This window comes from Rhinopithecus bieti, unplaced genomic scaffold, assembly GCF_001698545.2.
Source record: "Rhinopithecus bieti isolate Rb0 unplaced genomic scaffold, ASM169854v2 scaffold_37555, whole genome shotgun sequence".
NCBI lineage: Eukaryota > Metazoa > Chordata > Mammalia > Primates > Cercopithecidae > Rhinopithecus > Rhinopithecus bieti.
In genome coordinates, this window is record NW_016815947.1 from 800,636 (window position 1) to 816,266 (window position 15,631).

Below are 15,631 nucleotides of genomic sequence, written 5' to 3' on the forward strand. Positions count from 1 at the left end.
ACAATGGCAGCAGGAACTGGAGCAAACATAATAGAGCAAAAAGCACCCAGGACTGAATTTAGTTCAGAGTTGTCATAGTAGGAAGCTATCAGCTGGTGCATGGGTGAGTGCTGGGGGATCCAAAGCAGAACACCAAAAACATTTGCTGCATGAATTTTACGGGCTTGAGTAACATGTAGTGCATCAGACTTCAGAAGCATTTCTTTGTCCTCATCTTTTTACAGAAGTAACATCTGACAATTCTGGATTCTAAAATAAATAAATAAATAATAAATGTTAAAACAACTTGATAAAACCGTGTTGCATCTACTCAAGCCTTAAAAGCCTTTATACTGAAGTACCATCTGTTCTGAAGTGAGTCTTTACTAGATAGAACTAAAACACTCTGATCTGATGCCAGTATTAGGCACACCCACCATATCTGCTCTCAACAATGTACAGCAAACCACACTGATCAGAGACATGCTAAATCCTCTTCTCTGGTCACACAAGAAGGTTCTTTCTTGCTACAGGGTAATCTTGTCTCCAAATGAGAGTCTACTCTGAAGGTTTCCCAGCATTTTATGTTGAAAGTTGCAGGTACTAATTATAGCTTTCTTCTTCTCCAAGTTCTGAACCAAATAGATAAGCAGATACGCGTCAAATAGGAGGGGAAATATCAGTTATGTTCATAACGAAGTTGAAACAGAGAACAAAGCTTGCACTTGAAATTGAAATGTGCTTTTTTTTCTTTTTTCTTTTTTTTTTTAGATGGAGTTTCACCCTTGTCTCCCAGGCTGGAGTAGAATGGCATGATCTCAACTCACTGCAACCTCTGCCTCCTAGGTTCAAGCGATTCTCCTGCCTCAGCCTCCTGAGTAGCTGAGACTACAGGTGCCCACCACCACGACCAGCAAATTTTTGTATTTTTAGTAGAGACAGGGTTTCACCATGTTGACCAGGCTGATCTTGAACTCCTGACCTCAGGTGATCCGGCTGCCTCAGCCTCCCAAAGTGCTGGGACTACAGGCGTGAGCCACTGCACCCAGCCTGAAAAGTGCTTCCTAACTGACTTCCAAAAGCCAAAGTATCTCACTCAGTTCTACACAGAGGATGGGAAGTTGTGGGGCCTGAGCAGGCACATCATGGTTTCCACCAGCATTTTGCATAGAGGAGACAGCCTAGAAAGAATGTCAAATCTCACCAATCAAAATAGCTGGCTGTACAGGAGAGAAGGCAAAAACACAGACCACTCATGAGCATTTCCTCTTGCCCTGATCTCACCAGCAAGATAAATTGTCCCACTCATGTTGAGGAAGTGGGAGGAAGTGGTGGGAAGAACTAGAAATATTGCTTCAATGCTGTTTTCTCCCTAAGGGTAGGCAGAATACCCCTCCACGCTTTAGAAGAATAAATAAATAATAAGCATAAGCTCATCTACATTTCCTCAGTTCAGCTTCCCCCACTCCACTGGAAAGAACCTACTGGACAGAAAGAAACTAAAAATATAAAGATAAAGGAAACTAATAAGCAATTTTCAACAGGGGACTTGTGGGACTTAAACAAAAATGCTGGCTGTGGGGGGACATCTTAAACAGAAAACAGTCCACCCATCCTCTGATGCTGAGAGAGTAAGATGAAAGCAGATGCACATACAGACAGATAGAGGTACAAAGCTGATAAGTTGGGGAAGTTAAAATCTGATCATATCCTTTCTCTCTGTGAAGCAGAAGACAAACCATCTTGAAGGAAAGGAAATCATGAGGGGTGAAGGTTTAGAAGAGCCACAACAGTGAATAGTAGTGAAAGTTATTTTTGGAGATCATGAATGTGTTGGACACCAAGCAATGCCATTCCTTCTGGCATAGTTTTGCATACTGGGGATGGAGCAGAGAAGATGAATGGTTTGATTCATTAATGCTTTCCTTCTTTACTTGGCTCTCAACACATCATATTCCCATGGTTTCCTTCTACCGTATTGGCTGTTCTATTCATCCTCCTTTGATGATCCCTTTTCAGTTTCTTGAACTCTAGACTTTAAAATGCCTCAGAATCCACTTGTTTGACATGTTTTCCCTCTATTTACTTTCAATATCCATGTTGAAAATGAATCCCCATTGTGGTGGAATTAAGAAATGGGATCTTTTGAGAATTGACTAAGTAACAAGGGCTCTGCCCTCATAAATAGATTAGTGCCTTATAAAAAAAATAGGTTGGAGGAAAATAGTTGATGCCCTTTTTGCCCTTCCACCATTCTGCTATATGAGGACACACCATTCATCCCTCAGGAAGACGCAGTAACAAGGCACCATCTTTGAAGCAGAGAGACTAGGACCCCACCAGACACTGAACCTACAGCCACCTTGATCTTGGACTTCCCAGCCTCCAGAACTTTGAGAAATAAATTTCTGTTGCTTATATGTTACCTAGACTCAGGTATTTTGGGACAGTAGCATGAACAGACTAAGGCAGTCATATTGATAGTATGTACCTCTCATATAATGTGTTGAAAATGACACTTTACCTATATTTTATTCCTTCCCTAAGAATCCATAGCCCCAGTAAAATCATGGGGGAAAAACAGACAGATCCAAATTCAGAAACATTCCACAAAATAACTGAATAATACTTCTCAAAACTTACAATGTCATTGAAAACAAAGTAAATCTGAGAAACCGTCACAAAAAAGTAAACACAAACCAGGAGGATCCTGATGAGACAGGACAACTAAATATGGTATAGTATCCTGGGTAGGATCCTGAAACACAACACGGACATTCATTTGAAAATAAGGAAATCTAACTAAAATGTGTGTTTTAGTTAATAATAACCTGTCAATATTGGTTCTTTTTTTGTGTGCACACAACTGTGTCCCATGATAATATAAGGTGTTAATAATAGGGAAAACTGGATGTGGGGTATGAGAAATCTTTCTAGACTATCTTCAGAATTTTTCCATACATCTAAAATTAAAAGTTTATATTTGAAAGGATTGTAATACATTATGGTACTGATATTTGAATTTAATGATTTATGATAGGTATTTTTTTGTTTGTTTTGTTTTTGAGACAGGCTGTTTCCCAGGTGGAGTGCAGTGGCACAATCGTAGCTCACTTCATCCTCAAACTTCTGCCTTCAAGCAATTCTCCTTCCTCAGGCTCTCAAAGCATTGTGAGTACAGGTGTGAGCTACCATGTTCAACCAATAGATTCTCTTGAACTAGACTCCAGTATTTAATAAAGTAACCACCACAACCCAAATAATAAAAAACTAATCATATTATGACATGTCATGGTTTTGAAAAATAGGCTATTTAAGGAAAAAATTAGAGGTAAATCCTTACTTTACCATTACAAATTGGTTGAAGAGTTAAATGTAAAAAAGCTCAAGTAGAGAAATAAACTAGGCTTTCAGGAAAAATAAAGGATCAAATTTCAACAGTTTCTACCAACAGCCTCTGCTACAACCACAATCCTGTGGGTATGAAGAGTGTGGGGGGGTGGGAAGGAAATAAAAAGTCATCATGAAAAAGAAGAAAAGGGAGGAGAGAACTTACAAGAAATACAAACAAAAATCATCTCTAGAAGAAAAAAAGAGAATAATAAATACAAAAAAATACCAAACACAGCCTGGAAACAAAACCCTGACTATGGAAAAAGTACTTGAAAGTTTGTAGGTCTAGAAGTAGTAGCCTCAGAGAACCAGCTTCTGTGGAAGAATTTGAGAAGAGAAAACCACACAACGTAGAAATTAAACAACCTGTTACTGAATGACCTTGGGTAAACAATTAAGGCAGAAATAAAAAAATTCTTTGAAGCAAATGAAAACAAAGAAACAACATATGAGAATTTCTGGGACACAGCTAAAGCAGTGTTAAAAGGAATGTTTATAGTACTAAACACTCACATCAAAAACTTAGATCTCAAATTAATAACCTAACATTATACCTAGAGAAATGAGAAAAACAAGAGCAAACCAACCCCAACGCTGGCAGAAGAAAAGAAATAACTAACATCAGAGCCGACCTGAAGGGAATTGAGACCAAAAAATCATACAAAAGATCAATGAAACCAAAAATTAATTCTTTGAAAGAATGAATAATATATTGATCGATCACTAGCTAGAGTGATAAAGAAAAAGAGAAAGAAGATCCAAATAAACACAATCTGAAATGACAAAGGGGACAGTACCACCGACCCCACAGAAATTTAAAAAAAAAAAAATCCTCAGAGACTATTACAAACATCTCTATGCACACAAACTAAAAAACCTAGAAGAAATGGACAAATTCCTGGAAACATACAATCTCCCAAGGTTGAACCAGGAAGAAACTGAAACCCTGAACAGAAAAAATAATGAGTTCTGAAATTGAATCAGTAATGAAAAGCCTACCAACCAAAAAAAGTTTGGCCCAGATGAATACACAGCCAATTCCTATCAGATGTATAAAGAAGAGCCGGCACCATTCCAAATGAAACTATTTCAAAAAATTAAGGAGAGACTCTTCCGTAACTCATCCTTTGAGGCCAGCATCATTCTGCTACTGCAACCTGGCAGAGACACAACAAAGAAAGGAAACTTCAGGCCAATATCCCAACATAGATGCAAAAATCTGCAACAAAATACTAGCAAACCAAATCCAGCAGCACATCAAAAAGTTAATCCACCAAGATCAAGTAGGCTTTATTCCTGGGATTCAAGGTTGGTTAACATATGCAAATCAATAAATGTGACTTATTACATAAACAGAACTAGATGCAGAAAAGGCTTTTAATAAAATTCAACATCACTTCATGTTGAAACTGAACAAACTAGGCATTGAAGGAACATGCTTCAAAATAGTAAGAGCCTTCTATGATAAACCCATAGCCAACATGATATTGAATAGGCAAAAACCGCAAGCATTCCCCCTTGAAAACCAGAATAAGACCAGGATGCCCACTCTCAGAACTCCTATTCAACACAGTACTGGAAGTCCTAGCCAGAGCAATCAGGCAAGAGAAAGAAATAAAAGTCATAGATAGGAATAGAGGAAGTCAAACTATTCCTATTTGCATGCAATATGATTTTATACCTAGAAAACCTCATAGTCTCTGCTTAAAGCCTTCTTGATCTAATAAACAACTTCATCAAAGTTTCAGAATACAAAATTAATGTACAGAAATCAATAGTGTTTCTATATACCAACAACATCCAAGCTGAGAGCCAGATCAAGACTGTGATCCCATTCACAATTGCCACAAAAAGAATAAAATACCTATGAATACAGCTAACAAGGGAAGTGAAGGATGTCTTCAAGGAGAGCTACAAATCACTGCACAGGAAATCAGAGATGACACAAACAAATGGAAAAACATTCCACTTTCATGGATAGGAAGAATCAGTATTGTTAAAACGGCCATACTACCCAAAGTAATTTGTAGATTCAATGCTATTTCTATCAAACTACCAGTGATATTTTTCACAGAATTAGAAAAAAACTATTAAAAGAAATAAAAAATGGTAATTCCTTTTACCCATGTAGTAGGGTGTTTAAAGTTTTCCCACTGAGGGTCTTTTATTTTTTAAATTCCTTTTCCTTGAATGTTTCATTTGTGTCAGTTTCTACTTCTATTTCTTCTAGCTCATTAATCTTTTCTTCTGCAGTTGTTTTGTTTGTTTTCTTCTGCAGTGCTTTTTTTCATTTCACATTATAAACTGTAGATTTTTTCTACAGAATTTGATATTTTTAAAAATCTTCCATATCTCTACTTAATTAAAATACAATTATAATTTTTTAAAGTGGTCATAGAGAATGTTGTTGAAATGGAAGTCAGACAAAGGAAAAACAAGAATTAAAACCACCGAGACACCATGTGTTACTCTTCAGACTGGCAAAAGTTCAGGAGCTTGACAATATATCCTGCAGGCAATGATACAGAGGGGAAAAGAGCTTTTATAGATTGCTGGTGGGAATGTAATCTATAATAACCCCGATTGGAAGAGAATATAGCAATATCTGACAAAATTATGCATTTACATCTTGACTCAGCAACCCCACTTCTAAAGATACACCTTTAGTGATACAAAAACACATGTGCATGAGTCATACATACATGTTATTGTACATTTGTCCAAACCCGTAGAATGAACAAGACTGAACTCTAAGGTAAACTTACAAACTTCGGGTGATTATGCTGTGTCAATGTAGGTTCATCAATTGTCAATAATTTTACCACTTTGGTGGAGGATGTTGATAATGGGGGACACTATGCACGGGTGGGGGCAGCAGGTGTATGGGAAATCTTAGTATCTTCCTCTTAATTTTGCTGTGAACCTAAAACTACTATAAAAAATTTAAGTAAAATGTATGCATATGCATGAGGTTTATTCACTAAAGGATTATTTGTAATTGCAAAACATTGGAAGCTATCTAAATGTTCAAGCATAAAAGATTGATTAAATAAAATATGGTAACATAAACAAAATAGAGTCCCATGCTGCTCTTAAAAAAAAAAAAGATGGGCCCTTACTGTAGGCATCTATGAGTAATTCAGACAGTTCAGCTGGCAGCCACAGTTTGTTCTCATGGTTCATGGCCCCAAAGAAGGGTTTCATTAATCCACCAGTGTGTTGCTTCTGTGTGGCATACCAAATGCCAGGCCACTGGCAACAGCTCAAGTTGGTCAGATTTTAGTCTAACCACCTGTTAACTAAACCTTGGTGATTCAAGGGCCCATGGAGCAGTAGTTTTGCTTCAGGCAGTAAAATGGGAGATGAAATTTCTCCCAAAGGAATAAAAGGCGCTTTTTCATGTAAAGTCAAGATACCACTGGAATCTGGCCAGCTACATTTTTGAACATACCATTTCCGTTTGACAAGAAGAGCTCTTAGATTCCTACTCATTGAGTCTGAGTTAACACACCCAAAAATGGTTATATCAAGGCAGAGAGTCACAACACAATGCCTCCATGGTCAGGTGTTCAGTTTACACAGGAACTCAGTAGCAAGCTAAGAGTTCAGTAAGCCTGCCAGACCTTGGTCCTGGAGGGAGACATTACATTTCTTACACTGAGCAGTAAACAAATCTGTCCTGTGCTACACAAGGAGATACCCTATCTTCCAAGGCTGTTTGATATACAACTATCCTTGAAAAGGTAGTCTGGAACAAAAGGGAAATTAGTCTCTCTTGATCAGATGTGTAGAAACACAAGAGACCAGTGAAGAATTGTATCAAATATTAAAATGTCTTTTACCTTTTGTTTTCAGCAATTGACTCTTAGTGATTTAGTTTGCTGTATATTTATCCTGTTTGGGATTCTCCAAGACTCTTGGATCATAGATTGGTATCTTTTTACCCAATCTGGAAATTTTTCTACCAAGATTTCTTCAACTATTTTTTCCTCATTCTCCCTCACCTCTCCTTCTGAAACTTCAATATATATTCAGGAGTGTCCCATAGATCACTTGGACTCTGCTATTTTTCAACCATTTTTTCTCTGTGTACTTCAGTTTGGATGATTTCTATTGACCTGTCTTCAAATTTATAATCCTTTCTTCTATAGTGACCAAACTTCTACTAATCTCATCCAATTTTTTACTTCAGACACTTCATTTTTCAGTTGTAGAATTTTCATTAGAATTTTTTTTTTACAGTGCCTGTATATCTTCTAAAATTTCCTGACTTTTCACTCTTAACATTTTTCCCATAGATTCTTTTATATATCTTGGTAAAGTACTTCTCTGCTTTTTCAAACATCTGAGTAACTATAGTCAGCTCCTATAAACTAATTTTTCTCTTGACCTTGGATCATATTTTCCTGTTTCTTTAACATCTGAGAGTTCTGTATTACCTATTGAACATGGTGAATGACATGTTGTGGAGACTCTAAATTTGATCCCTCTTCTTCTTGATCACTTTGAACTTGTGAAGACGTGGTTTGCAAGCTGTTTTGTCTGTTTGTTTATGTTTTTGTTTTTGAAATACAGTCTCACTCTGTCACCCAGTCTGGAGCATAGTGGTGAATTACAGCTCCTTGCAGATTTGACCTCCCAGGCTCAAGCAATTCTCCCACCTCAGCTTCCTGAGTAGCCGGGACTATAGGTGTACACCACCACATCCAGCTAATTTTTAAATCTTTTGTAAGAAACAAGGTTTCATTATGTTGTCCAGGCTGATCTCAAGCTCCTGGGCTTAAGTGATGCTCCAAAGTGCTGGGATTACAAGCATGAGGGATCGTGCCTGGTCTGTTTTGTTTTTAAGAGTAGCTCTATTCTGGTATCACCCTTAGTCCTGGGGAAAATCATTTAGTCCTGCAACATTGTCTTTATTTCTAAGATGTGAAGCCTCAATGGGAAGGCCAAGGTGTTCATCCAATCACTCTCATTTGGCAGGAATTAAAATCCAAATTCCAAATCTACTAAAGTGGGAACCCACCAAAATCTCTATTCAGCTCTTTTAGCTTTCTAGCTGTTGTTGCGAAGTTTCTTGGAGTCTTACCTTGTATGTGTGCATTTCTGAGGCCGGTTGGTGATTTGATTGGAGTTTATATGTCACTCGGACAGATCCATACCCCAGCTATTAATGTCATAGGGAGGAAAGTTGGTCTAATATAAGTTGGAAGCTGTCCTGGATCTCACCAGGTTGTTTCACTGCAGACATAAGAACCAGAGATGTAAAGGAACTCAGAGTGTGGAAAGGATTTGTGACAAAAACACTTAGATAAAAGAAAATACAAATTAATTAGTTTTAAAGTACTTCTTCCTATATAGCATAAGAAAATTAACTCTTCAATAAGAAGGGTTCTTTAATAAGAAAGTATTGTTTCCAAGTAATGTCAAGTTTATTTTCTTGCTTCTCAAGTTCTAATTCAGAGGTATTCAGTAATCACAACGTTTGCAACAGTTCTACATGGCAACTAGAAAGAAATATTAGACAATCACATTTTGTGTATATATAAATGTAGATATACAATGATAACAATAGATTGGCAACTGATGAGCTTTGAAACGACAAATAGTTTGTTTTATAAAAATATTCAATGGTTGAAATTATATTCCAAATAATAAAATTAAAAATTTGATTCATTAAAGCTGATTTTAAATGGGCTGATATCCATTAATTTATAATTTAATTTTTATATACTCAAATGAATATCTAATATGTTTAAAAGAAATAAATGTAAATAGCATACGTCGTTAAATTTTTTCTTGTATAAACTTATACTTTTTTTATAAAACAATATTCATGTTATGAATCGAGCTTAACACCACAGTTAGTAAAGATTTAAAATTTTTTAATCCATTAATGTTAACAGAACAGGTAAAATTTTGATTGTAACAATGTAATTAGTGATTTTGATGAAATGAAGGCAAGACAAATAAATATTGTAAAATTAGCTATAACAGCTAATGAATTGTGCACGTTCTTATTATCTATCCAAATATCATAGGCCTATCAACAAAATATCCAGACACACTTGATATAATTAAGTTAAATCCAATGATGTTTTCATGAGCTCCAGTCAAATAAAAATCATAGCCTTACACATGTTTTTCAATTTTGTCACCTTGGAAGTTTAATCAATTCACATAATTCATACTAGTTATGTTCTATAAAGTCACTGTGAACAATGAATTATTGAATGCTGATTGCTTATCCCAGGAGATACACAGGGTTAGGTTCCCAAAAGCTTTGATCACAACATTTTTGTCAACTGATTAATATTTAACTTTCTTTTGCATTTTTGCCAGCTAATCAATACATAACCTCATTTTACATGTACTTCTGTTGATTCAGTAACACTGAACTCATGGTCAACAGTACTATAACCCATGCCTGAATGAAGCTCATCTCACACTTGTATTTCTCCCTAAGGCACATCACAACCTTCTTCCACTTAGGAATACTAGACAGCACGTTAGCACTACACTTGGGGGCCATTTTTAATAACAAAATCACCAACAGAAAAAAAAAATGTGAAAAACATGGCACTTCAGCTGAGAACACACACATTAGGCAACTCATATTTGTTGCTACTCTGTGCATGTGCATCAGTGACCATGAAAGTGCTCCAAGTATTGACTTTGGGGTCAAGAATAAATTTTAGCAAATAGACAAATTTGAAAAGACAGAATCCATGAATAATAAAAATCAACTGTATATTGGTCAAGTTAAGAGAGAATAGATTTGGCCACGCATGGTGGCTCACATCTGTAATCCCAGCATTCCCAGGCTGAGGAGGATCACTTCAATCCAAAAGCTCAGGACCAGTCTGGGCAGCACAGTGAGACCCCATCTCTACAAAGAATAAAAAAAAAAATAGCCAGGTGTGGTAGTACATGCTTGTAGTCCTAGCTACTCAGGAGTCTGAGGTGAGAGAATCACTTGAGCCTGGGAGGTCAGCCTGCAGTGAGCTGTAACTGTGCCACTACACTCCAGACTGGGCAACAGAGTGAGATCCTCTCAAAAAAAATGAAAAAAAAAAAAGAGAAAAGAACAGATTTTACTTAATAGTTCATTGGTTTAATTTATACCTTTTAAATATTTAGATATATGTAAGTAGAGCATTAATGTGATCCTTAGCCCCACAAATGTTAGAGGCAGGCCTATTTCTTATCCTTCAGGCCAACCCTGGACAGAATTGTGAAGCAGGCAGATGTTTGTGGCTAATGCCCTTAATCCATATATTTTTGGTATGTAATACCTTCTTTTAGCTCCTGTTTTATTAGTCATGAGTCTTCATTACCTCCCTGTGCTTGGAGACACACACACACACACACACACACACACACACATACACACACACTCTCATAAACACTTCATGAGTTTCTTCAGCAACCTTCTCCATTCAGAGTAGAATAAAACTCTAATGCACAATCAGTTTCATCCCTACATCACCCCGTCCAATTTCCTACTTGCCCGTGTCTGATTTCTTCAAGGCCCTGTGATATGCTAGATAAGAAAATAATTATCAAATAAGTTTTTTCATGATAGTGGGCTAAACAGCTCTAACAAACTATGCTAATGCACTACTGCTTCCAGGTAAAAAATAATTTTTCTTTTTTTCTGGAAGACCACTGAAAAAAATCTCAGTGGGAATTTAAGTGACCTTTCTTAAAGATATTTGAGGGTTATACAGAGCTTTTAAATCATATCTCCAAGTTAGAATCTGTTCCATGGGGCACTTTATGTATTAATGTGATCTTTTTTCATAGTAGTGGGCCAAAAATGCCATTAGGAAGAACAGGAAGACATCACCTTATGTGTTCTGAAGGAGAATGGACAGGCCATTAGTCAGGCAGAACTATAAACACCAAAGGACATAAGCTATGGGGGTGGACACAAACCACAGCTCTGCCGGGCCAAGTTCACTATGTTCTTGGAGAAGCAGGGCTGCACAATGAGGAAATTGGGTCACGGTTAAGGGTAAATGAGGTCTAAGAAAGGAACAGTGCAAGGGAGGACTGGGGGATGAATGAATCTAGAAGCAAAGAGCTTTAAACCCACATCTTCTAAAAACCCTCCTACTAATCAATCCCCAGCCTCTGAGAAACCAGTTTTCCTTGGTCAAAAGAGAGGCTCACAGACTAAATTTAATTTTCTTAAAAATTAAGACCCAAGGATTGCCAACTTTTTACTTTGCTAATTAAATATATTTTTTTAAAAAACTAATGTTTGCCATTATAATAATTTCATACAAGAAATATTTTTGATATTAAAAGTAGAAAAATACAATTATAGAATAAAAGAAAGTCTTTTCCATTCTAGAAAAAAAAAGTTATTGACCTGACACTCACAGTTCACTGCATTCCAGTGAAAACATCACTGTGGACAGGCACAGTCCTGGGAGCAAGCATCTGGGACCTCTGTTCCAGAACAAAGGTCAAACTCTGGCCTCAGTGCCCCAGAGCCACACTTGACATTCAAGCTGAGCTAGCTTTGTCTTCAGGAGGGGGCTCCATGGCTTCTTCAGAGAAAAGCCTGTGGCCATTTGGGGGCCTCAACTGTGGGCCTCACTGTGCTTTTTCCAAGAGATCTCCTTTCCCTCAACCTGCTTCCTTTGGTGTTTATCAGAATTTGTGGTGCCAGAGTGAGTACAGACCCCAAAAGGAACCTGATAAAGAAAGAGCTTGAAGTCAGGTGGCTCTTACCTGGAAAGTAGCTCATGCTCTCCTCCAGCGATGGTTAATACCGAGTGTCAACTTGATTGGATTGAGGGATACAAAGTATTAATCCTGGGTGTGTCCGTGTGGGTGTCACCAAAAGAGATTAACATTTCAGTCAGTGGGCTAGGGAAGGCAGATCCACACTTAATCTGGTGGGCACAATCTAATCAGCTTCCAGAGAATCTAAAGCAGGCAAAAATATGTGAAAAGGCAAGATGGGCCTAGCCTCCCAGTCTACATCTTTCTCCCATGCTAGATGCTTCCTACCCTCGAACATCTTCAGTTTTGGGTCTCGGACTGGCTCTTCTTGCTCTTCAGCTTACAAGACAGCCTATTGTGGGACCTTGTGATAGGGTGAGTTAATACTTAATAAACTCCCCTACAAGAGAACCCTGACTAATACACCACCCATCCTTAAAGACAGATCCTGGCTGAGGAGAAAGTATGTTAAAAGCACAAAAACAATGATTGTTTCATAATGCAACACTTTCCTTCAGCAAGATTTCTAAACGTAGTCAATAGACTAGTGGGAAGGACAAGTTAGAGAAAACACTGTAGAGGCCACAGCCAAAGGTGTGTTTCCAAACAGCCCTTAGCAAAATATTAAGCCTAGAAGCTCCCTTGTGTTATAGCATTGCCCCAAATGTGCCTTCCATTCTGTGAACCTTTTATAGATGATTTCACTCCACCTGGGCTCCTAGAAAAAAAGATGACTCTGCCAAGGTCATGGGTGACATGAGAATCCTATTCAGAATGGGCCTTCAGAGATAGAGGAGCTAGCATCTAGCATGGAGAAATGGCTGACAGGTCTATTTCACCCTTAGATGAGCTTTCTAAGTTACTTCTTAACCAGGAAAACCTTCTCACAGTCATAGCCCCAGTGAGGTTCCCTTTCTGAGAAACACTGTCCTAGAGCCCTTCTCATTTGCTTGGTGCCTACTTGGGAGCTACAGTGGAATGCCCTGGAACTTAAAAGTAAGTTTTGACTAGCAAAACTCTTATGAAATGGATGGTCTCCTGACCTAAAGGGACATAATGATTGCTTGATCAAAGCAGGAAGAATGACCTGCGAATCAAATCAAAGTATAAATAAATTTGAAAAAAAAAAAAATCTGTTGTATAACCAATTGTATTAAAATGTGTGAGCAAAAAGACTCAAATACCAGGCTTGAGTAGTATTAATTCCACCCAGTCCAAAGGAGTTACAGTGAAGACACTGAACAAGATGGGTAGATGGGTCTGGTCACATTAAGGTAATCTTCCTTCTAAGTCTATCTGGTATCCTTTGCTCTGATTCAAAAATCACCAGGCAAAATGCTGGTGATGGTTTGGCTCTGTCTTCTTTAGGAAGAGAATCCTCTGAATAAAGATACAACTATCTGGGTCCCTAAATAGGTATAGTCTCCCCTGAAAACCTATAAATTGGCCTTCTGTATTTCACAGCAATCTCTTGAGAATGTCACTTGGGTAGATTGGGCCTAAACAGTATTGTGCTCTCGGGAAACATGGGAAAAACCAAGTTTCTTGTCCTGTAAGACTATAATTTGAGGAACCCACTGAAAAATCACCTAAAGACTCAACCAGCCTAGTTCTGTGCCTTTTTCTAGAAGCATCCTCTGACATCAGCACTCTTTACTCACTTGCCATGTGCATATGCTGCCTTGTGTTACTGTGCTGCCCCGCATTACTATTTCACCATTAATTTTCCAACTAAAGCACAATCTAGTTCTTTTGTTTTTATTTCAATAGTTTTTGGAGTACAAGTGGTTTTGGGTTACATGGATAAATTAATTGTGTAATGGTGATGTCTTAGATTTTAGTGTAACCATCACCCAAGTAGTGTACATTGTATCCAATATGTAGGTTTTTATCCCTCATCCTGCTTCCACCCTCCCCCTTCTGAGTCTCAAAAGTCTATTATGTCATTCTGTATGCCTTTGTGTACCCATAGTTTATCTCTCATAAGTGAGAACATATGGTATTTCATTTTCCATTCCTGAGTTACTTCGCTTAGAATAATGGCCTCCAGCTCTACCCAAGTTGCTGCAAAATACATTATTTCATTCTTTTTTATGGCTGAGTAATTAATATTCCATGATGTATACATACCATGTTTTCTTTATCCACTCATTGGTCAATGGGCACATAGGTTGGTTCCATATATTTGCAATTGTGAATTGTGCTCCAGTAAATGTATGTATGCGGGCTCTTTTTTATATAATGACTTATTTTCCTGTGGGTAGATACCCAGTAATGGGTTTGCTGGATCAAATGTAGATCTACTTTTAATTCTTTAAGAAATCTCTATACTCTTTTCCATGGAGATTGTACCAATTTACATTCCCACCAGCAGTGTCTAAGCATTCCCTTTTTACCATAACCATGCCAACGTCTACTGTTTTCTGACTTTTTAATGATGGCCATTCTTGCAGGGGTAAGATAGTATCTCCTTGTAGTTTTAATTTGCATTTACCTGATGATTAGTGATGTTGAGCATTTTTTCATATGTTTATTGGCAATTTGTATATATTCTTCGAAGAAACGTCTATCCATGTCATTAGTCCACTTTTTGATGGGATTTTTTTTTTCTTGCTTATTTGTTTGAGTTCCTTGTAGATTCTGGATACTGGTCCTTTGTCAGACACACAATTTGCAAATATTTTCTCCTATTCTGTGGGTTGTCTGTTTACTGTGATGATTATTTCTTTTGCTGTACAGAGGCTTTTAGTTTAATTAGGTACCTTTTTTTATTTTTGCTTTAGTTGTATTTGTTTTGGGGGTCTTAGTCATGAATTCTTTGCCTAGGCCAATGTTCGGTAGAGGTTTTCCTAGGTTTTCTTCTAGAATTTTTATGGTTTCAGGTCTTAGACCTAAGATCTGAAGTTCTCTGAATCATCTTGAGTTTATTTTTGTATAAGGTGAGAAATAGTGATCCAGTTTCATTATTCTACATGTGGTTATCCAGTTTTCCCAGCACCGTTTATTAAATAGGGTGTCCTTTCCTCAATTTATATTTCTGTATGCTTGGTCAAAGATAAGTTGGTTGTAAGTATTTGGCTTTATTTCTGGGTTCTCTATTATTTTTCACTGGTCTATGTGTCTACTTTTATACCATGTTGTTTTGGTAACTATACCTTAGTAGTATAATTTGAAGTTTGGTAATGTGATGCCTCCAGATCTGTTCTTTTTGCTTAGGTTTCTTTGGCTATTTGGGCTCTTTCTGGTTTCATATGAATTTTAGAATTGTTTTTTCTAATTTTATGAAAAATTATGTTGGTATTTTGATAGGAATTGCATTGAATCTGTAGACTGTTTTAGCTAATATAGTCATTTTCATGATATTGATTCTTCCAATCCATAATGTGGGATGTGTTCCCACTTGTTTTTGCCATCCATTATTTTTTTAGCAGTGTTCTGTAGTTCTCCTTATGGAGATCTTTCATCTCCTTGACTAAGTGTATTCCTAGGGTTGTTTTTTTTTTTCAGCTATTGTAAAAAAAAAAAG